At 47.4% G+C, this 25,115-nt stretch overlaps 1 long non-coding RNA gene across 2 annotated transcripts in view; it reads left to right on the top strand.

The window, feature by feature from the left end:
- Positions 1-25,115, top strand: part of LOC135002272 (uncharacterized) — a 192,728-nt gene that overhangs the window by 129,438 nt on the left and 38,175 nt on the right. For both annotated transcript variants that reach the window (XR_010203578.1, XR_010203532.1), the window contains exon 2: positions 16,096-16,144. This is a non-coding gene — a long non-coding RNA (uncharacterized LOC135002272). The remainder of the gene's footprint in view (positions 1-16,095; positions 16,145-25,115) is intronic.

Below are 25,115 nucleotides of genomic sequence, written 5' to 3'. Positions count from 1 at the left end.
AGAAGGTCAGAGAATCTCTGGAGAAAGAATTCCGCTGCAGACACTGTGCTAATTGATGCTGAGTCGACTCCAGACCTTCCAAGCGTCCTGCAATATTGCTTAGGAGGTCCTGCGTCAGACAAACACTTTCGGCCGGGTCCATGTGGCCAGTTCCTACTGTCATGACTGAGGTTTTGTGAACCCGGTGTTAGTGAAGTCTGTGCGGGCGACTGGAGAATTATATGAATACTACCACTGACCTGGTTTGGGAGTGTTGTGGACTCGGGGCTTCTTCCGGTGACTGGGAAGAGGAACCGCAGCAGAGATGGCCGAATCTAGGTTCTCCCCATGCAGGATTAGGTCGGCAGACAGAGGGCACGTGTGAACGCTGAAGGTCTCCTGAAAGACAGAACTGGAAAGGCGCTGATGAATCAGTGAAGAATACCAGGTACAACTGTGCTAAAGTGCACTGGATGCTTGGAGACACTGAGGTGCTAGGAGGCACGGAAGTGCTTGGAAACACTGGGATGCGTAGAGACACTGGGGTGCGTAGAGACATTGGGGTGCGTAGAGACACTGGGGTGCGTAGAGTCACTGGGGTGCGTAGAGACACTGAGGTGCTTGGAGGCACTGAGATGCCGGAAGCACAGAGATGCTGAAGCACGGAGGTACTGGAGGCACGAGGTGCTGAGACACGGAGATGCTGGAAGCACGGAGATGCTGGAGGCACGAGGTGCTGAGGCACGGAGGTGCTGGGAGGCACGGAGGAACTGAGGCACTGAGGTGCTGAGGCACGGAGATGCTGAGGCACGGAGATGCTGAGGCACTGAGGTGCTGGGAGGCACGGAGGTACTGAGGCACGGAGGTACTGAGGCACGGAGGTACTGAGAGATGCTGCAGGGATACGGAGATGCTGCAGGGATACGCAGATGCTGAGGCACGGAGATGCTGAGGCACGGAGATGCTGCAGGGATACGGGAGCTCTGGAGATCACAACTACAACAGCAGTAAAGATGAACCACGGCAGCTGTGGTTTTCAGTTGAGACTATGGAATATAATACTGTGCCTTTAAGATGAACCACTGCAGCTGTGCCTTTACTTTGAGACTCGTGGAAATAGTGATCATCAGTGGCAACACAAAAGTAAACCAAACAGGGTAACAAGGAACAGAGTTTTCACAGGAACTAGAGTATAAAGGTTACCTTTAGGGAGCTCAGCTTGAAGACTCACACATAGCTGTGAGTGTGACACAAGGAACTGGCCCAGTTTCTAACTCAGCCTCCTGACTTATACTTCCTGGTCCTTGGTGATTGGTGAGCAGGATTAGGTGATGCAGAGAGTCTCAGGCTGGCAGAGAATTGGACAACTCTGGGTCAGGTGAACAGTCACTGTCATGTGACTACTCTAGCCTAGGCTGTGATGTAGAATGAGGCCTAGCAGACCGAGAGAACACTGAAGCCTGAACTTCTGCAAAACATAAGATGCTGGCTTTTAGGCCTAAACTTCAGATTGCTGAATTCAGCCTCACACAGGAGATCACCACAGGTGGAGCTAATTAACTATTACCTTTCAGGCAGAGAACTCAGGAAAACACATAGTTGTGACAAGCTGTTTAATTCAGTGAGTAAAAAGACACAGGATCCGGGACAGATGGCAGGGGTAAGTCACCAAATATGAAACCTACAGTCAGGATTGTGACACACCAGGTCCATTATACTGTATATAGCAGTACGGTAGGCCACTGCTGTACCTACCTCTGTGTCGTCACTCGTCATCCATAAAGTATACTATCCATCCATCTACATTGTATACCTGTGGTGGCTTTTTTTTTTATACTAGTAGTTTAGCAGTCTGCTGACAGTGTCCACCAGGTCCATTATACTGTATATAGCAGTACGGTAGGCCACTGCTGTACCTACCTCTGTGTCGTCACTCGTCATCCATAAAGTATACTATCCATCCATCTACATTGTATACCTGTGGTGGCTTTTTTTTTAATACTAGTAGTTTAGCAGTCTGCTGACAGTGTCCACCAGGTCCATTATACTGTATATAGCAGTACGGTAGGCCACTGCTGTACCTACCTCTGTGTCGTCACTCGTCATCCATTAAGTATACTATCCATCCATCTACATTGTATACCTGTGTTGGCTTTTTTTTATACTAGTAGTTTAGCAGTCTGCTGACAGTGTCCACCAGGTCCATTATACTGTATATAGCAGTACGGTAGGCCACTGCTGTACCTACCTCTGTGTCATCACTCGTCATCTATAAAGTATACTATCCATCCATCTACATTGTATAGCTATGGTGGCTTTTTTTTTATACTAGTAGTTTAGCAGTCTGCTGACAGTGTCCACCAGGTCCATTATACTGTATATAGCAGTACGGTAGGCCACTGCTGTACCTACCTCTGTGTCGTCACTCATCATCCATAAAGTATACTATCCATCCATCTACATTGTATACCTGTGGTGGCTTTTTTTTTATACTAGTAGTTTAGCAGTCTGCTGACAGTGTCCACCAGGTCCATTATACTGTATATAGCAGTACGGTAGGCCACTGCTGTACCTACCTCTGTGTCGTCACTCGTCATCCATTAAGTATACTATCCATCCATCTACATTGTATACCTGTGGTGGCTTTTTTTTTTATACTAGTAGTTTAGCAGTCTGCTGACAGTGTCCACCAGGTCCATTATACTGTATATAGCAGTACGGTAGGCCACTGCTGTACCTACCTCTGTGTCGTCACTCGTCATGTATAAAGTATACTATCCATCCATCTACATTGTATAGCTATGGTGGCTTTTTTTTATACTAGTAGTTTAGCAGTCTGCTGACAGTGTCCACCAGGTCCATTATACTGTATATAGCAGTACGGTAGGCCACTGCTGTACCTACCTCTGTGTCGTCACTCGTCATCCATAAAGTATACTATCCATCCATCTACATTGTATACCTGTGGTGCCTTTTAGTTGTGCGCATTAAAATATGGAGAACAAAAATGTGGAGGTTAAAAAAATAGGGAAAGATCAAGATCCACTTCCACCTCGTGCTGAAGCTGCTGCCACTAGTCATGGCCGAGACGATGAAATGCCATCAACGTCGTCTGCCAAGGCCGATGCCCAATGTCATAGTACAGAGCATGTAAAATCCAAAACACAAAAGATCAGTAAAATGCCTCAAAAATCAAAATTAAAAGCGTCTGAGGAGAAGCGTAAACTTGCCAATATGCCATTTACGACACGGAGTGGCAAGGAACGGCTGAGGCCCTGGCCTATGTTCATGGCTAGTAGTTCAGCTTCACATGAGGATGGAAGCACTCATCCTCTCGCTAGAAAAAAGAAAAGACTTAAGCTGGCAAAAGCACAGCAAAGAACTGTGCGTTCTTCGAAATCACAAATCCCCAAGGAGAGTCCAATTGTGTCGGTTGCGATGCCTGACCTTCCCAACACTGGACGGGAAGAGCTTGCGCCTTCCACCATTTGCACGCCCCCTGCAAGTGCTGGAAGGAGCACCTGCAGTCCAGTTCCTGATAGTCAAATTGAAGATGTCAGTGTTGAAGTACACTAGGATGAGGATATGGGTGTTGCTGGCGCTGGGGAGGAAATTGACAAGGAGGATTCTGATGGTGAGGTGGTTTGTTTAAGTCAGGCACCCGGGGAGACACCTGCTGTCCGTGGGAGGAAAATGGCCATTGACATGCCTGGTCAAAATACAAAAAAAATCAGCTCTTTGGTGTGGAATTATTTCAACATAAATGCGGACAACAGGTGTCAAGCCGTGTGTTGCCTTTGTCAAGCTGTAATAAGTGGGGGTAAGGACGTTAACCACCTCGGAACATCCTCCCTTATACGTCACCTGCAGCGCATTCATCATAAGTCAGTGACAAGTTCAAAAACCTTGGGCGACAGCGGAAGCAGTCCACTGACCAGTAAATCCCTTCCTCTTGTAACCAAGCTCCTGCAAACCACACCACCAACTCCCTCAGTGTCAATTTCCTCCTTACCCAGGAAAGCCAATAGTCCTGCAGGCCATGTCACTGGCAAGTCTGACGAGTCCTCTCCTGCCTGGGATTCCTCCGATGCATCCTTGAGTGTAATGCCTACTGCTGCTGGCGCTGCTGTTGTTGCTGCTGGGAGTCGACCGTCATCCCAGAGGGGAAGTCGGAAGACCACTTGTACTACTTCCAGTAAGCAATTGACTGTACAACAGTCCTTTGCGAGGAAGATGAAATATCACAGCAGTCATCCTGCTGCAAAGCAGATAACTCAGGCCTTGGCAGCCTGGGCGGTGAGAAACGTGGTTCCGGTATCCATCGTTAATTCAGAGGCAACTATAGACTTGATTGAGGTACTGTGTCCCCGGTACCAAATACCATCTAGGTTCCATTTCTCTAGGCAGGCGATACCGAAAATGTACACAGACCTCAGAAAAAGACTCACCAGTGTCCTAAAAAATGCAGTTGTACCCAATGTCCACTTAACCACGGACATGTGGACAAGTGGAGCAGGGCAGACTCAGGACTATATGACTGTGACAGCCCACTGGGTAGATGTATTGCCACCCGCAGCAAGAACAGCAGCGGCGGCACCAGTAGCAGCATCTCGCAAACGCCAACTCGTTCCTAGGCAGGCTACGCTTTGTATCACCGCTTTCCAGAATACGCACACAGCTGAAAACCTCTTACGGCAACTGAGGAAGATCATCGCAGAATGGCTTACCCCAATTGGACTCTCCTGGGGATTTGTGACATCGGACAACGCCAGCAATATTGTGCGCGCATTACATCTGGGCAAATTCCAGCACGTCCCATGTTTTGCACATACCTTGAATTTGGTGATGCAGAATTATTTAAAAAACGACAGGGGCGTGCAAGAGATGCTGTCGGTGGCCAGAAGAATTGCGGGCCACTTTCGGCGTTCAGGCACCGCGTACAGAAGACTGGAGCACCACCAAAAATACCTGAACCTGCCCTGCCATCATCTGAAGCAAGAGGTGGTAACGAGGTGGAATTCAACCCTCTATATGCTTCAGAGGATGGAGGAGCAGCAAAAGGCCATTCAAGCCTATACATCTGGCCACGATATAGGCAAAGGCGGTGGAATGCACCTGTCTCAAGCGCAGTGGAGAATGATTTCAACGTTGTGCAAGGTTCTGCAACCCTTTGAACTTGCCACACGTGAAGTCAGTTCAGACACTGCCAGCCTGAGTCAGGTCATTCCCCTCATCAGACTTTTGCAGAAGAAGCTGGAGACATTGAAGGAGGAGCTAAAACAGAGCGATTCCGCTAGGCATGTGGGACTTGTGGATGGAGCCCTTCATTCGCTTAACCAGGATTCACGGGTGGTCAATCTGTTGAAATCAGAGCACTACATTTTGGCCACCGTGCTCGATCCTAGATTTAAAACCTACGTTGTATCTCTCTTTCCGGCAGACACAAGGGGTTCAAAGACCTGCTGGTGAGAAAATTGTCAAGTCAAGCGGAACGTGACCCGTCAACAGCTCCTCCTTCACATTCTCCCGCAACTGGGGGTGCGAGGAAAAGGCTAAGAATTCCGAGCCCACCCGCTGGCGGTGATGCAGGGCAGTCTGGAGTGAGTGCTGACATCTGGTCCGGACTGAAGGACCTGCCAACGATTACTGACATGTCGTCTACTGTCACTGCATATGATTCTCTCACCATTGAAAGAATGGTGGAGGATTATATGAGTGACCGCATCCAAGTAGGCACGTCAGACAGTCCGTACGTATACTGGCAGGAAAAAGAGGCAATTTGGAGGCCCTTGCAGAAACTGGCTTTATTCTACCTAAGTTGCCCTCCCTCCAGTGTGTACTCCGAAAGAGTGTTTAGTGCAGCCGCTCACCTTGTCAGCAATCGGCGTACGAGGTTACTTCCAGAAAATGTGGAGAAGATGATGTTCATTAAAATGAATTATAATCAATTCCTCCGTGGAGACATTCACCAGCAGCAATTGCCTCCAGAAAGTACACGGGGACATGAGATGGTGGATCCAGTGGGGACGAATTAATAATCTGTGAGGAGGGGGATGTACACAGTGAAAGGGGTGATGAATCGGACGATGATGATGAGGTGGACATCTTGCCTCTGTAGAGCCAGTTTGTGCAAGGAGAGATTGATTGCTTCTTTTTTGGTGGGGGCCCAAACCAACCAGTCATTTCAGTCACAGTCGTGTGGCATACCCTGTCGCTGAAATGATGGGTTCGTTAAAGTGTGCATGTCCTGTTTATACAACATAAGGCGAGTGGGAGGGTCAAGGACAATTCCATCTTGCACCTATTTTTTCTTTCATTTTTCTTTGCATCATGTGCTGTTTGGGGAGTATTTTTTTGAAGGGCCATCCTGCCTGACACCGCAGTGTCACTCCTAGATGGGCCAGGTGTTTGTGTCGGCCACTTGTGTCGCTTAGCTTAATCACACAGCGACCTTGGTGCGCCTCTTTTTTTCTTTGCATCATGTGCTGTTTGGGGACTATTTTTTTCAAGTGCCATCCTGTCTGACACTGCAGTGCCACTCCTAGATGGGCCAGGTGTTTGTGTCGGCCACTAGGGTCGCTTAGCTTAGTCACACAGCTACCTCATTGCGCCTCTTTTTTTCTTTGCATCATGTGCTGTTTGGGGACTATTTTTTTCAAGTGCCATCCTGTCTGACACTGCAGTGCCACTCCTAGATGGGCCAGGTGTTTGTGTCGGCCACTAGGGTCGCTTAGCTTAGTCACACAGCTACCTCATTGCGCCTCTTTTTTCCTTTGCATCATGTGCTGTTTGGGGACTATTTTTGTGAAGTGCCATCCTGTCTGACACTGCAGTGCCACTCCTAGATGGGCCAGGTGTTTGTGTCGGCCACTAGGGTCGCTTAGCTTAGTCACACAGCTACCTCATTGCGCCTCTTTTTTCTTTGCGTCATGTGCTGTTTGGGGACTATTTTTATCAAGTGCCATCCTGTCTGACACTGCAGTGCCACTCCTAGATGGGCCAGGTGTTTGTGTCGGCCACTAGGGTCGCTTAGCTTAGTCACACAGCTAACTCATTGCGCTTCTTTTTTTCTTTGCATCATGTGCTGTTTGGGGACTATTTTTTTGAAGTGCCATCCTGTCTGACACTGCAGTGCCACTCCTAGATGGGCCAGGTGTTTGTGTCGGCCACTATGGTCGCTTAGCTTAGTCACACAGCTACCTCATTGCGCCTCTTTTTTTCTTTGCATCATGTGCTGTTTGGGGACTATTTTTTTGAAGTGCCATCCTGTCTGACACTGCAGTGCCACTCCTAGATGGGCCAGGTGTTTGTGTCGGCCACTAGGGTCGCTTAGCTTAGTCATACAGCTACCTCATTGCGCCTCTTTTTTTCTTTGCATCATGTGCTGTTTGGGGACTATTTTTTTCAAGTGCCATCCTGTCTGACACTGCAGCGCCCCTCCTAGATGGGCCAGGTGTTTGTGTCGGCCACTTGTGTCGCTTAGCTTAGCCATCCAGCGACCTCGGTGCAAATTTTAGGACTAAATATAATATTGTGAGGTGTGAGGTATTCAGAATAGACTGAAAATGAGTGGAAATTATGGTTATTGAGGTTAATAATACTATGGGATCAAAATGACCCCCAAATTCTATGATTTAAGCTGTTTCTTAGTGTTTTTTGAAAAAAACACCCGAATCCAAAACACACCCGAATCCGACAAAAATCGCGTCCGAACCCAAAACACGGCCGCGGAACCGAACCCAAAACCAAAACACAAAACCCGAAAAATTTCCGGTGCACATCACTAGTCATAAGTATCTTCTTTTTTATTCTTTTCATCATTAATGACAGGGGAGGCACTGCCTCCCCTGACTGCATGTCCCTGATTCAGACCTGATCGCACGCAGGTGTTTTTTTTCCCAGTGCTGCGATCAGGTAGTTGCCGCCTACAGGGGGAGGGGGTATTCTCTCTGCAGGGGTCCGAATGCATGTGCAGAAAGCTGCACAAACAACAGTTTGTGCAGTTTCTGCACAGCTCAGGACTTACTCAGCCGCTGCAACAATCCGGCCTGGAGCTGACGTCAGAAGCCCTCCCTTAAAACGGCTGGACACGCCTGCGTTCTCCTGGACACTCCTTAAAAACGGTCAGTTGACACCCACAAACGGCTTCTTCCTGTCAATCTTCTTGTGATCGCCGGTGCGATCGCTTTTTTCGTTAAATCCATCGCTGTCCGGCGGTACCCGTCACCGGCGGCCGCCACGCCTGCCAGGAGGGGCAGATATAACATGTGCAGAGAGAGTTAGATTTGGGTGGGTTATTTTGTTTCTGTGCAGGGTAAATACTAGAGATGAGCGCCTGAAATTTTTCGGGTTTTGTGTTTTGGTTTTGGGTTCGGTTCCGCGGCCGTGTTTTGGGTTCGAACGCGTTTTGGCAAAACCTCACCGAATTTTTTTTGTCGGATTCGGGTGTGTTTTGGATTCGGGTGTTTTTTTCAAAAAACACTAAAAAACAGCTTAAATCATAGAATTTGGGGGTCATTTTGATCCCAAAGTATTATTAACCTCAAAAACCATAATTTACACTCATTTTCAGTCTATTCTGAATACCTCACACCTCACAATATTATTTTTAGTCCTAAAATTTGCACCGAGGTCGCTGTGTGAGTAAGATAAGCGACCCTAGTGGCCGACACAAACACCGGGCCCATCTAGGAGTGGCACTGCAGTGTCACGCAGGATGTCCCTTCCAAAAAACCCTCCCCAAACAGCACATGACGCAAAGAAAAAAAGAGGCGCAATGAGGTAGCTGTGTGAGTAAGATTAGCGACCCTAGTGGCCGACACAAACACCGGGCCCATCTAGGAGTGGCACTGCAGTGTCACGCAGGATGGCCCTTCCAAAAAACCCTCCCCAAACAGCACATGACGCAAAGAAAAAAAGAGGCGCAATGAGGTAGCTGTGTGAGTAAGATTAGCGACCCTAGTGGCCGACACAAACACCGGGCCCATCTAGGAGTGGCACTGCAGTGTCACGCAGGATGTCCCTTCCAAAAAACCCTCCCCAAACAGCACATGACGCAAAGAAAAAAAGAGGCGCAATGAGGTAGCTGTGTGAGTAAGATTAGCGACCCTAGTGGCCGACACAAACACCGGGCCCATCTAGGAGTGGCACTGCAGTGTCACGCAGGATGTCCCTTCCAAAAAACCCTCCCCAAACAGCACATGACGCAAAGAAAAAAAGAGGCGCAATGAGGTAGCTGACTGTGTGAGTAAGATTAGCGACCCTAGTGGCCGACACAAACACCGGGCCCATTTAGGAGTGGCACTGCAGTGTCACGCAGGATGTCCCTTCCAAAAAACCCTCCCCAATCAGCACATGATGCAAAGAAAAAGAAAAGAAAAAAGAGGTGCAAGATGGAATTGTCCTTGGGCCCTCCCACCCACCCTTATGTTGTATAAACAAAACAGGACATGCACACTTTAACCAACCCATCATTTCAGTGACAGGGTCTGCCACACGACTGTGACTGATATGACGGGTTGGTTTGGACCCCCCCAAAAAAAGAAGCAATTAATCTCTCCTTGCACAAACTGGCTCTACAGAGGCAAGATGTCCACCTCATCATCACCCTCCGATATATCACCGTGTACATCCCCCTCCTCACAGATTATCAATTCGTCCCCACTGGAATCCACCATCTCAGCTCCCTGTGTACTTTGTGGAGGCAATTGCTGCTGGTCAATGTCTCCGCGGAGGAATTGATTATAATTCATTTTAATGAACATCATCTTCTCCACATTTTCTGGATGTAACCTCGTACGCCGATTGCTGACAAGGTGAGCGGCGGCACTAAACACTCTTTCGGAGTACACACTTGTGGGAGGGCAACTTAGGTAGAATAAAGCCAGTTTGTGCAAGGGCCTCCAAATTGCCTCTTTTTCCTGCCAGTATAAGTACGGACTGTGTGACGTGCCTACTTGGATGCGGTCACTCATATAATCCTCCACCATTCTATCAATGTTGAGAGAATCATATGCAGTGACAGTAGACGACATGTCCGTAATCGTTGTCAGGTCCTTCAGTCCGGACCAGATGTCAGCATCAGCAGTCGCTCCAGACTGCCCTGCATCACCGCCAGCGGGTGGGCTCGGAATTCTGAGCCTTTTCCTCGCACCCCCAGTTGCGGGAGAATGTGAAGGAGGAGATGTTGACAGGTCGCGTTCCGCTTGACTTGACAATTTTGTCACCAGCAGGTCTTTCAACCCCAGCAGACTTGTGTCTGCCGGAAAGAGAGATCCAAGGTAGGCTTTAAATCTAGGATCGAGCACGGTGGCCAAAATGTAGTGCTCTGATTTCAACAGATTGACCACCCGTGAATCCTTGTTAAGCGAATTAAGGGCTCCATCCACAAGTCCCACATGCCTAGCGGAATCGCTCCGTGTTAGCTCCTCCTTCAATGTCTCCAGCTTCTTCTGCAAAAGCCTGATGAGGGGAATGACCTGACTCAGGCTGGCAGTGTCTGAACTGACTTCACGTGTGGCAAGTTCAAAGGGCATCAGAACCTTGCACAACGTTGAAATCATTCTCCACTGCGCCTGAGACAGGTGCATTCCACCTACTATATCGTGCTCAATTGTATAGGCTTGAATGGCCTTTTGCTGCTCCTCCAACCTCTGAAGCATATAGAGGGTTGAATTCCACCTCGTTACCACTTCTAGCTTCAGATGATGGCAGGGCAGGTTCAGTAGTTTTTGGTGGTGCTCCAGTCTTCTGTACGTGGTGCCTGTACGCCGAAAGTGTCCCGCAATTCTTCTGGCCACCGACAGCATCTCTTGCACGCCCCTGTCGTTTTTTAAAAAATTCTGCACCACCAAATTCAAGGTATGTGCAAAACATGGGACGTGCTGGAATTTGCCCATATTTAATGCACACACAATATTGCTGGCGTTGTCCGATGCCACAAATCCACAGGAGAGTCCAATTGGGGTAAGCCATTCCGCGATGATCTTCCTCAGTTGCCGTAAGAGGTTTTCAGCTGTGTGCGTATTCTGGAAAGCGGTGATACAAAGCGTAGCCTGCCTAGGAAAGAGTTGGCGTTTGCGAGATGCTGCTACTGGTGCCGCCGCTGCTGTTCTTGCGGCGGGAGTCCATACATCTACCCAGTGGGCTGTCACAGTCATATAGTCCTGACCCTGCCCTGCTCCACTTGTCCACATGTCCGTGGTTAAGTGGACATTGGGTACAACTGCATTTTTTAGGACACTGGTGAGTCTTTTTCTGACGTCCGTGTACATTCTCGGTATCGCCTGCCTAGAGAAGTGGAACCTAGATGGTATTTGGTACCGGGCACACTGCCTCAATAAATTGTCTAGTTCCCTGTGAACTAACGGCGGATACCGGACGCACGTCTAACACCAACATAGTTGTCAAGGCCTCAGTTATCCGCTTTGCAGCAGGATGACTGCTGTGATATTTCATCTTCCTCGCAAAGGACTGTTGAACAGTCAATTGCTTACTGGAAGTAGTACAAGTGGGCTTACGACTTCCCCTCTGGGATGACCATCGACTCCCAGCAGCAACAACAGCAGCGCCAGCAGCAGTAGGCGTTACACGCAAGGATGCATCGGAGGAATCCCAGGCAGGAGAGGACTCGTCAGAATTGCCAGTGACATGGCCTGCAGGACTATTGGCATTCCTGGGGAAGGAGGAAATTGACACTGAGGGAGTTGGTGGGGTGGTTTGCGTGAGCTTGGTTACAAGAGGAAGGGATTTACTGGTCAGTGGACTGCTTCCGCTGTCACCCAAAGTTTTTGAACTTGTCACTGACTTATTATGAATGCGCTGCAGGTGACGTATAAGGGAGGATGTTCCGAGGTGGTTAACGTCCTTACCCCTACTTATTACAGCTTGACAAAGGGAACACACGGCTTGACACCTGTTGTCCGCATTTCTGGTGAAATACCTCCACACCGAAGAGCTGATTTTTTTGGTATTTTCACCTGGCATGTCAACGGCCATATTCCTCCCACGGACAACAGGTGTCTCCCCGGGTGCCTGACTTAAACAAACCACCTCACCATCAGAATCCTCCTGGTCAATTTCCTCCCCAGCGCCAGCAACACCCATATCCTCCTCATCCTGGTGTACTTCAACACTGACATCTTCAATCTGACTATCAGGAACTGGACTGCGGGTGCTCCTTCCAGCACTTGCAGGGGGCGTGCAAATGGTGGAAGGCGCATGCTCTTCACGTCCAGTGTTGGGAAGGTCAGGCATCGCAACCGACACAATTGGACTCTCCTTGTGGATTTGGGATTTCGAAGAATGCACAGTTCTTTGCTGTGCTGCTTTTGCCAGCTTGAGTCTTTTCATTTTTCTAGCGAGAGGCTGAGTGCTTCCATCCTCATGTGAAGCTGAACCACTAGCCATGAACATAGGCCAGGGCCTCAGCCGTTCCTTGCCACTCCGTGTCGTAAATGGCATATTGGCAAGTTTACGCTTCTCCTCCGACAATTTTATTTTAGGTTTTAGAGTCCTTTTTTTTCTGATATTTGGTGTTTTGGATTTGACATGCTCTGTACTATGACATTGGGCATCGGCCTTGGCAGACGACGTTGCTGGCATTTCATCGTCTCGGCCATGACTAGTGGCAGCAGCTTCAGCACGAGGTGGAAGTGGATCTTGATCTTTCCCTAATTTTGGAACCTCAACATTTTTGTTCTCCATATTTTAATAGGCACAACTAAAAGGCACCTCAGGTAAACAATGGAGATGGATACTAGTATACAATTATGGACTGCCTGCCGAGTGCAGACACAGAGGTAGCCACAGCCGTGAACTACCGTACTGTACTGTGTCTGCTGCTAATATAGACTGGTTGATAAAGAGATGTCTATGTAACTATGTATGTATAAAGAAGAAAGAAAAAAAAACCACGGTTAGGTGGTATACAATTATGGACGGACTGCCTGCCGAGTGCAGACACAGAGGTAGCCACAGCCGTGAACTATCGTACTGTACTGTGTCTGCTGCTAATATAGACTGGTTGATAAAGAGATGTCGTAGTAGTATGTATGTATAAAGAAGAAAAAAAAACCACGATTAGGTGGTATATACAATTATGGACGGGCTGCCGAGTGCCGACACAGAGGTAGCCACAGCCGTGAACTACCGCACTGTACTGTGTCTGCTGCTAATATATAGACTGGTTGATAAAGAGATAGTATACTCGTAACTAGTATGTATGTATAAAGAAAGAAAAAAAAACCACGGTTAGGTGGTATATACAATTATGGACGGGCTGCCGAGTGCCGACACAGAGGTAGCCACAGCCGTGAACTACCGCACTGTACTGTGTCTGCTGCTAATATAGACTGGTTGATAAAGAGATAGTATACTCGTAACTAGTATGTATGTATAAAGAAAGAAAAAAAAACCACGGTTAGGTGGTATATACAATTATGGACGGGCTGCCGAGTGCCGACACAGAGGTAGCCACAGCCGTGAACTACCGCACTGTACTGTGTCTGCTGCTAATATATAGACTGGTTGATAAAGAGATAGTATACTCGTAACTAGTATGTATGTATAAAGAAAGAAAAAAAAACCACGGTTAGGTGGTATATACAATTATGGACGGGCTGCCGAGTGCCGACACAGAGGTAGCCACAGCCGTGAACTACCGCACTGTACTGTGTCTGCTGCTAATATATAGACTGGTTGATAAAGAGATAGTATACTCGTAACTAGTATGTATGTATAAAGAAAGAAAGAAAAACCACGGTTAGGTGGTATATACAATTATGGACGGGCTGCCGAGTGCCGACACAGAGGTAGCCACAGCCGTGAACTACCGCACTGTACTGTGTCTGCTGCTAATATAGACTGGTTGATAAAGAGATAGTATACTCGTAACTAGTATGTATGTATAAAGAAAGAAAAAAAAACCACGGTTAGGTGGTATATACAATTATGGACGGGCTGCCGAGTGCCGACACAGAGGTAGCCACAGCCGTGAACTACCGCACTGTACTGTGTCTGCTGCTAATATAGACTGGTTGATAAAGAGATAGTATACTCGTAACTAGTATGACTATAAAGAAAGAAAAAAAAACCACGGTTAGGTGGTATATACAATTATGGACGGGCTGCCGAGTGCCGACACAGAGGTAGCCACAGCCGTGAACTACCGCACTGTACTGTGTCTGCTGCTAATATAGACTGGTTGATAAAGAGATAGTATACTACTAATATTATATATACTGGTGGTCAGGTCACTGGTCACTAGTCACACTGGCAGTGGCACTCCTGCAGCAAAAGTGTGCACTGTTTAATTTTAATATAATATTATGTACTCCTGGCTCCTGCTATAACCTATAACTGGCACTGCAGTGCTCCCCAGTCTCCCCCACAATTATAAGCTGTGTGAGCTGAGCACAGTCAGATATATATATACATTGATGCAGCACACTGGGCTGAGCAGTGCACACAGATATGGTATGTGACTGAGTCACTGTGTGTATCGTTTTTTTCAGGCAGAGAACGGATATATTAAATAAAACAAACAACTGCACTGTCTGGTGGTCACTGTGGTCGTCAGTCACTAAACTCTGCACTCTCTTCTACAGTATCACAGCCTCAGGTCAATCTCTCTCTCTCTCAACCCTAATCTAAATGGAGAGGACGCCAGCCACGTCCTCTCCCTATCAATCTCAATGCACGTGTGAAAATGGCGGCGATGCGCGGCTCCTTATATAGAATCCGAGTCTCGCGAGAATCCGACAGCGTCATGATGACGTTCGGGCGCGCTCGGGTTAACCGAGCAAGGCGGGAGGATCCGAGTCTGCTCGGACCCGTGAAAAAAACATGAAGTTCGTGCGGGTTCGGATTCAGAGAAACCGAACCCGCTCATCTCTAGTAAATACTGTCTGCTTTATGTTTACAATGCAATTTAGATTTCAGTTTGAACACACCACACCCAAATCTAACGCTCTCTGCACATGTTATATCTGCCCCCCCCCCCCGCCCCACCCTGCAGTGCACATGGTTTTGCCCAACTGCTAACAAATTTGCTGCTGCAATCAGGTCTGAATTACCCCCCATTGTTGTAGTAATCCAAGTATCATTGTACCATTTCTCTTACATCGGTGGTGTGAGTCTTACAATTAAACTTTGAGCCAAAAATATATGGATAAAGTCTAAAGCTGGGTACACACCTCAACGAAGTGGCAACACTGCAAACGTGGCGCGGTAACAATAGATCACATTGCCATACTCACTGCAGGTCTTTCGTAAGATAAGATACTCTGGGGCAGATGTATTAACCTGGAGAAGGGAAAAGAAGTGATAAAGCAGTGATAAGTGCAAGGTGATAACACACCAGCCAGTCAGCTCCTAACTGTCATTTTTCAAAGCTGTAATGATTGGCTGGTGCGTTTTCACCTAGCGCTTATCACTGCTTTATCACTTCTCCAGGTTAATACAGCTGCCCGACCTCCGATACGGCAGACGGGCGACCTGGTGGCGGAGGGGAGTGAAGTTTCTTCACTCCCCTGTCACCCGGCGCCATAGCAATGCATGCGCTAATATGGACAATCTCATCCATATTGGCATGCATGCATAAGCGACGGGGCACCAACGATTAACGAGCGCCGGGCCGCGCATCGTTCATCGTTGGTGCCTACACACTGCACGATATGAACAAGTTGTCATTCATTAATGAACGAGAACGTTCATATCGTGCATATTATTTGCCAGTGTGTAGGGCCCTTTTACTTGTGTGTACGTCTGTTATTGCCCAAACTTGTTTTATTACTCTTTTGTACCTAACTGCAAAGTGGAATGGAACATGCTGTTGCTATCTATCTATCTATCTATCTATCTATCTATCTATCTATCTATCTATCTATCTATCTATCTATCTATCTAAAAACTGTATAATAAATAATAAATACAATTTCTACTGAAAAAGCCAATGTTCCGCTTTCGGAACGGGCTGATACTGTACGCTGGCTGACACATGGTGAGGTACCTCCCACGCAACACAAACACATAAATTCACTTTTCTATATACATTTTATTGCATATGTTAGGAGCGCAATTGCGCCTAAGTCTAAATAAGCCCCTTTTCTCTTGCAGTTATGCATTGTAGATACCAGTGGAAAGCACAACATTTCTCAATGACAAGGTAGGTTTAAAAACTTCCACTGTTTAACTGGTACTGAAATGAATGTAATAGTAGCCGGATGACTAATGATAGAACAATCTTGCTGCAGGAGTCTAATAAAAGCCTTTCATCGTCCAGGAGATTTCCTCTGCTCAGGTGAAACGAGTTCAGCTGACAAGCCATGATGGTGCCGCTGGGGGTGTTCTTCAGTATGCCGGCATACAATACCATACCTCCCAACATTACCCTCTCCAGGAGGGACAGAATGCTCTGCTCCTGGACCTTTCTCTTAATATATGATTGCCATCACCTGTGCTGTGCTGACACACCTTTCTTATCCATTAACCTGTTCCACACAGGTGCCGGCAATCATAATTTAAGAGGGAAGTCCAGAAGCAGAGTATTCTGTCCCTCCTGGAGAGGGTCATGTTGGGAGGTATGCAATACTACATCCGCTGGGTGACTCTGTGTCATTCCTTAGCATATATGTCAGTCATGTAGGGACAAAGGAATGACAGGCGCTGCTGTCAGAGTTTCTGCAGTCTCTCTGTGACCTCACGCTCCTGGCTTCTGAATGGTGACTCCTATCACATGACCTGCTAGTGTCTACTCACCTGGCGTAGTGATTTTTATTTTACTACTGATTGTGGAAACATGGAATATATTACACTGTGTTGAGGAAGTGTTTTAAGCTGTAGACTGGAAACTTAATACCAGACCTTTCTCCAGCTGGAATGTGTGCGCTTGTAGTACCAGAGTCCATGCTGTACTTGTTATAAGGGCTCCACGGTAACTCACCAATGCTGTTTCACTTGAACCTCTGTTTCATCGACTTGTAAAACATCAATTATTTGCATTGATCACCAGACAATAAATCCTTACACTACAGAAAACATTAGGGTCCCACTTATCAACAAGTTTTTTCTCCAGCTAATCAGCTCCCAACTGTCATGTGTTTGAAAAAAGAAAAAAGACAGTAAGGAGCTGATTGGCTGGAGCACCATTTATCATAAGCAATGAGTTTTAAATAACTGAAACTTATTGATAAATAGGACCCTAAGTTTTCCAGAAATTGGAGAGAGGTTCTAAAAACAGGTGTCTCCCCATATGATGTAGTAGGTTTTCCAAATTAGTTATTTACAAAATTGGATATGTTTTATTCAAAGCAACAAACACTAGCCTTCAGAAAATTTATTATAATTTCAACTGCAGATTTAATGATGAAAATTTTTGTAAGGGAAACTTTTTTTAAAATAATATTTATTGAGAGAAAGTATGCAATACAAGATAAATAAATGACACAGAAAAACATAGCATGGCAAACGGACAAATGTAGTCCACATAGGGAAACAAAATATTAATACCCCTTTCACATCGCACAAATATTGCCGTGTCGAAATGGGTCAGTGTGCGATGTGAAAGCACTTTGGCTGAATTAGCGGGTAGCCTGACCCGGTAATTCAACCTGGTAAAAAGAAGGGTTATTACTAGTGATGTGCACCGGAAATTTTTCGGGTTTTGGATTCGGTTCCGCGGCCGTGTTTTGGATTCGGACGCGTTTTGGCAAAACCTCCCTGAAATTTTTTTGTCGGATTCGGGTGTGTTTTGGATTTGGGTGTTTTTTTACAAAAAACCCTCAAAAACAGCTTAAATCATAGAATTTGGGGGTCATTTTGATCCCATGGTATTATTAACCTCAATAACCATAATTGCCACTAATTTTCAGTCTATTCTGAACACCTCACACCTCTCAATATTATTTTTAGTCCTAAAATTTGCACCGAGGTCGCTGGATGGCTATGCTAAGCGACACAAGTGGCCGACACAAACACCTGGCCCATCTAGGAGTGGCACTGCAGTGTCAGGCAGGATGGCACTTCAAAAAAATTGTCCCCAAACAGCACATGATGCAAAGAAAAAAAGAGGCGCACCAAGGTCGCTGTGTGACTAAGCTAAGCTAAGCGACACAAGTGGCCGACACAAACACCTGGCCCATCTAGGAGTGGCACTGCAGTGTCAGACAGGATGGCACTTCAAAAAATGAGTCCCCAAACAGCACATGATGCAAAGAAAAAAAGAGGCGCAATGAGGTAGCTGTGTGACTAAGCTAAGCGACCCAAGTGGCCGACACAAACACCTGGCCCATCTAGGAGTGGCACTGCAGTGTCAGACAGGATGGCACTTCAAAAAAATAGTCCCCAAACAGCACATGATGCAAAGAAAAAAAGAGGCGCAATGAGGTAGCTGTGTAACTAAGCTAAGCGACCCAAGTGGCCTACACAAACACCTGGCCCATCTAGGAGTGGCACTGCAGTGTCAGACAGGATGGCACTTCAAAAAAATAGTCCCCAAACAGCACATGATGCAAAGAAAAAAAGAGGCGCACCAAGGTCGCTGTGTGACTAAGCTAAGCGACACAAGTGGCCGACACAAACACCTGGCCCATCTAGGAGTGGCACTGCAGTGTCAGGCAGGATGGCACTTCAAAAAAATTGTCCCCAAACAGCACATGATGCAAAGAAAAAAAGAGGCGAACCAAGGTCGCTGTGTGACTAAGCTAAGCGACACAAGTGGCCGACACAAACACCTGGCCCATCTAGGAGTGGCACTGCAGTGTCAGACAGGATGGCACTTCAAAAAAATAGTCCCCAAACAGCACATGATGCAAAGAAAAAAAGAGGCGCAATGAGGTAGCTGTGTGATTAAGCTAAGCGACCCAAGTGGCCGACACAAACACCTGGCCCATCTAGGAGTGGCACTGCAGTGTCAGACAGGATGGCACTTCAAAAAAATAGTCCCCAAACAGCACATGATGCAAAGAAAAAAAAGAGGCGCAATGAGGTAGCTGTGTGACTAAGCTAAGCGACCCAAGTGGCCTACACAAACACCTGGCCCATCTAGGAGTGGCACTGCAGTGTAAGACAGGATGGCACTTCAAAAAAATAGTCCCCAAACAGCACACGATGCAAAGAAAAAAGAGGCGCAATGAGGTAGCTGTGTGACTAAGCTAAGCGACCCAAGTGGCCGACACAAACACCTGGCCCATCTAGGAGTGGCACTGCAGTGTCAGACAGGATGGCACTTCAAAAAAATAGTCCCCAAACAGCACATGATGCAAAGAAAAAAAGAGGCGCACCAAGGTCGCTGTGTGACTAAGCTAAGCGACACAAGTGGCCGACACAAACACCTGGCCCATCTAGGAGTGGCACTGCAGTGTCAGGCAGGATGGCACTTCAAAAAAATTGTCCCCAAACAGCACATGATGCAAAGAAAAAAAGAGGCGAACCAAGGTCGCTGTGTGACTAAGCTAAGCGACACAAGTGGCCGACACAAACACCTGGCCCATCTAGGAGTGGCACTGCAGTGTCAGACAGGATGGCACTTCAAAAAAATAGTCCCCAAACAGCACATGATGCAAAGAAAAAAAGAGGCGCAATGAGGTAGCTGTGTGACTAAGCTAAGCGACCCAAGTGGCCGACACAAACACCTGGCCCATCTAGGAGTGGCACTGCAATGTCAGACAGGATGGCACTTCAAAAAAATAGTCCCCAAACAGCACATGATGCAAAGAAAAAAAGAGGCGCAATGAGGTAGCTGTGTGACTAAGCTAAGCGACCCAAGTGGCCGACACAAACACCTGGCCCATCTAGGAGTGGCACTGCAGTGTCAGACAGGATGGCACTTCAAAAAAATAGTCCCCAAACAGCACATGATGCAAAGAAAAAAAGAGGCGCAATGAGGTAGCTGTGTGACTAAGCTAAGCGACCCAAGTGGCCGACACAAACACCTGGCCCATCTAGGAGTGGCACTGCAGTTTTCTAGCGAGAGGATGAGTGCTTCCATCCTCATGTGAATCTGAACCACTAGCCATGAACATAGGCCAGGGCCTCAGCCGTGCCTTGCCACTCAGTGTCGTAAATGGCATATTGGCAAGTTTACGCTTCTCATCAGACGCTTTCAATTTTGATTTTTCGTCATTTTACTGAACTTTTGTTTTTTGGATTATACATGCTCTCTACTATGACATTGGGCATCGGCCTTGGCAGACGACGTTGATGGCATTTCATCGTCTCGGCCATGACTAGTGGCAGCAGCTTCAGCACGAGGTGGAAGTGGATCTTGATCTTTCCCTATTTTAACCTCCACATTTTTGTTCTCCATTTTTTAATGTGTGGAATTATATGCCAGTATCAATAGCAATGGCCTACTACTATATATACTGCGCACAACTGAAATGCACCACAGGTATGGATGGATAGTATACTTTACGACACAGAGGTAGGTAGAGCAGTGGCCTTCCGTACCATACTGCTATATATACTGGTGGTCACTGTCCGCAAAACTCTGCACTGTACTCCTCCTATATAATATACTGGTGGTCCCCAGTCCCCACAATAAAGCAGTGTGAGCACAGATATATGCAGCACACTGAGCACAGATATGGAGTGTTTTTCAGGCAGACAACGTATACTGGTGGTCACTGTCAGCAAAACTCTGCACTGTACTGCCCCTATATAATACTGCTGGTCCCCAGTCCCCACAATAAAGCAGTGTGAGCACAGATATATGCAGCACACTGAGCACAGATATGGAGTGTTTTTCAGGCAGACAACGTATACTGGTGGTCACTGTCAGCAAAACTCTGCACTGTACTTCTCCTATATGATACAGCTGCTCCCCAGTCCCCACAATTAAGCAGTGTGAGCACAGATATATGCAGCACACTGAGCACAGATATGGAGTGTTTTTCAGGCAGACAACGTATACTGGTGGTCACTGTCAGCAAAACTCTGCACTGTACTCCTCCTATATAATATACTGGTGGTCCCCAGTCCCCACAATAAAGCAGTGTGAGCACAGATATATGCAGCACACTGAGCACAGATATGGAGTGTTTTTCAGGCAGACAACGTATACTGGTGGTCACTGTCAGCAAAACTCTGCACTGTACTTCTCCTATATAATACTGCTGGTCCCCAGTCCCCACAATAAAGCAGTGTGAGCACAGATATATGCAGCACACTGAGCACAGATATGGAGTGTTTTTCAGGCAGACAACGTATACCGGTGGTCACTGTCAGCAAAACTCTGCACTGTACTCCTCCTATATAATATACTGGTGGTCCCCAGTCCCCACAATAAAGCAGTGTGAGCACAGATATATGCAGCACACTGAGCACAGATATGGAGTGTTTTTCAGGCAGACAACGTATACTGGTGGTCACTGTCAGCAAAACTCTGCACTGTACTCCTCCTATATAATACAGCTGCTCCCCAGTCCCCACAATTAAGCAATAAGCACAAATATTTGCATCAACATTAATAAACGGAGAGGACGCCAGCCACGTCCTCTCCCTCTCATTTCCAATGCACGAGTGAATATGGCGGCGACGCGCGGCTGCTTATATAGAATCCGAATCTCGCGAGAATCCGACAGCGGGATGATGACGTTCGGGCGCGCTCGGATTAACCGAGCCATACGGGAGAATCCGAGTATGCCTCGGACCCGTGTAAAATGGGTGAAGTTCGGGGGGGTTCGGTTTCCGAGGAACCGAACCCGCTCATCACTAGTTATTACCAAGTTGAATACGGTTCCGGTATGAATGGTCGACCATGTTATGGCATACTTTCCTACCTGACCCTCTCCATGAGGGAGAAAATGCTCTGTTCCTGGACTTTCCTGGTAATGTATGATTGCCATCACCTGTGGTGACACACCTTATCAATTACCCAGCTCACCACAGGTGATGGCAATCATACATTACCAGGAAAGTCCAGGAACAGAGTATTTTCTCCCTCATGGAGAGGGTCAGGTAGGCAAGTATGTGTTATGGTCGACAGTCATTAGGTCGACCACTATTGGTCGACATTGACATGGTCGACATTGACACATGGTCGAAGCATGAAAATGGTCGACACATGAAAAGGTCGACATGAGTTTTTTAACCTTTTTTGGTGTCGTTTTTTGCGTAAAGTGACGGGGAACCCCAATTAGTGTACCGCGTCCCCTCGCATGGCTCGCTTCGCTCGCCATGCTTCGGGCATGGTGCCTTCGCTCCGCTACCGCTTCGCTCGGCACAGATTACCGTTCCAATCGTAGTCCACGTGGATCGTAAAGTATGGAAAAGTTCCCCAAAAGAAAAAAAAGTAAAAAAACTCATGTTGACCTTTTCATGTGTTGACCTTTCAAGTGTCGACCATTTTCATGTGTCGACCATGTGTACATGTCGACCATGTCAAGGTCGACCAATAGTGGTCGACCTAATGACTGTCGACAATAACACGGTCGACCATCTGAACGGATACCATTGAATACCGGGTCAGGCGCAGTGTGAATGGGAGCCGTTTCGATGTGACACGGCTCCCATTCACAGCATAGGGAGAGGCGGCGCAGGAGATGAGCTTATCTCTCAGCGCCGCCTCCACCCCCGCCCCTGCTGCTGCTGAGCCCCCCACTGCTATGGCAACCGACCCGGTATATTGCCAGATCGGAAAGCCACCAAAATATCCACCAGGTAAGGACAGGTTTCTAATACCGGGTGGGATCCGGCATTTGCGATCTGAAAGCGGTATAACAAACAATTCGGCACCGTTCCATCCCCAAAGAATAAAGTAATCACCAATATAAAATGAATGAGGACATTACTTGTAAGATACAACAGACATTAAGAAAACAAATTAAAGGGGGGTACACACGGAGAGATCCGTTTTTTAAAATCTACTCAATCTGACTAGATTGCTTAGATTTTAAGCACGGATCTGTTGTGTGTATGCCCCCCAGCGATAGCGATGCGTGGCCCTGCGCATCACTATCGCTGGTGCTAGATTGAGCCTGCATGCAGGCTAAATCTAGCAGGTCGTTCACTTCAGCACTGTGTGAAGTGAGCGGCCCCCCGTTGTCGTCCCCCCTCGCTCAGCACATCGCTGAGTGGGGGGAGAAATGTGTGCTGAGCGGTCTGTGTTAAGGGGGGTACTCACGGAGAGATCCATGCTTAAAATCTAAGCAATCTGACTAGATTGCTTAGATTTTAAGCACAGATTACTCGTGTGTGCTTCCCCCCCACAGCAATAGCGATACGCGGGGCTATCGCCGGTGCTTGATTGGCCTGCATGCAGGCTCAATCTAGCAGGTCGTTCATTTCACCCGCTGGGTGAAATGAGCAGCACCCCGTCTTTCCCCGTATTGCTCAGCACACACCGCGCTGTGCTGAGCAGCGGGAGAGATGTGTGCTGAGCGGTTCGCTCAGCACACATCTCTCCCGTGTATATGGCCCTCATAGGTGTGCGCAGGGGGGGTGCCTGGTGCGCACAGGCACCCCCTAATGTCCGGCACCCCGATCTCACATGCCTGATGCAGCAATCGCCGAGCAGGCAGATTACTGTCCCCTCTGCGCTGCACCCTGTCAGGACTGCACTACTGACCGGACGCCTGGGTTAATCAAGGGTGCCACTGCCATCGGCTTTCAAATTCCCAGCTCCACCTCCACGTACAAAAACAGTGTGATGTGACGTGAGGAAGACAAGTTTAATACTGGCAGGCGGTCAGCAGCAGCATTGACATGTCACTCGTTTTTCAAGCAGCAGCAGTAACTAGTCTGCGACTGTCAGTGTCAGTGAGTGACTGCAGCTTGCAGGGGAAAGAGAGGGGTATCCAGACCAGGCTGAGGAGGAGCACTGTAATTGCAGTGAGTGCCATCAGGGGTGTTTGTTTGGTGCACACCACAACATATGACAATGTATCTGCTTTATTAGGATTGGTACAAGGGTGGATATTTTATATGCGTTGACCATCAATAGATGGTGCTAGACACGTCCAAAAGGCGGTGCTAGACACACCCCTCCAACGGTGCACCCCCTAATAAAATGTGCTGCGCACGCCAGTGATGGCCCTTAAAGATCGCTCAGCGCACATCTCTCCCATCAGTACTGGCCTTAAGAGACACATGCAATTTGGGATACCTCTGATTGATGCAATTAAAAGGGGGGAGCATTGCCTTCCAGAACAGCCATATTACACCATGTAGTAAGATGAACTTCTAATGTGTTTTAATATAGGGTATAGTAGAAGCTCTCAATTCTGCATCTAAAAACACACCCAACCCAGTTCATTTGATATACAAAGGTAAGTATCAGAAACATATGTACAAGAAGGGGCAGAAGAAACTCTCTTTTTCTGGGGGCACTCTTATAGTTATAAAATATATCTTTTATTATTGTACTTTAAAAACAATAAGTATTGTGACCACATACAAAAAGTCAAACATCACATATAACATATAGGGGCTAATTCAGACCTGTTCGCTCGCTAGGTTTTTTGCAGTCCTGCGTTCGCATAGTCGCCGCCCATAGGTGAGTGTATTTTCGCTTTGCAAGTGTGCGAACGCCTGTGTAGCAGAGCTTTACAAACAGATTTTGTGCAGTCTCTGAGTAACCCAGGACTTACTCAGCTGCTGTGATCACTTCAGCCTGTCTGGGACCGGAATTGACGTCTGGAACCCTCTCTGCAAACGCTTGGACATGCATTTTTCCATGGTAAGTTACCACCCACAAACGCCTTCTTCCTGTCAATCTCCTTGCGAACATCCGTGCGAATGGATCCTTCACACAAACCCATCACTGAGCGGCGATCCGCTTTGTACCCGTGCAACGCACCTGCGCATTGCGGTGCATACACATGCGCAGTTTAGACCGGATTGCCCGCGGTACGAAAACGCAGCCTAGCGGTCAGGTCTGAATTAGGCCCAGAGTTGCAGATAATAGCAGGGATAATAAATTCTCTTGTAATATTGCTTCTGTTATAAACTGTTTTTAAAGTAAACCGATGGACAATAAGTCAGTAGCGCAGTTTCCTCAATTTTACGCTGTTACAGTTTATTCCTAGCTATGCGTAGCGCCACTTAGCGTACCTTTTGAGCGTTTGTGATGCTCTCGTAATACCTTGGTGATTATATATGGCTACAGCATTATATTACACTTAAACCTTAATATAGTG

This window comes from Pseudophryne corroboree, chromosome 1 (assembly GCF_028390025.1).
Source record: "Pseudophryne corroboree isolate aPseCor3 chromosome 1, aPseCor3.hap2, whole genome shotgun sequence".
Classification (NCBI taxonomy): Eukaryota; Metazoa; Chordata; class Amphibia; order Anura; family Myobatrachidae; genus Pseudophryne; species Pseudophryne corroboree.
This window is presented reverse-complemented; position numbering and strand designations above follow the sequence as displayed.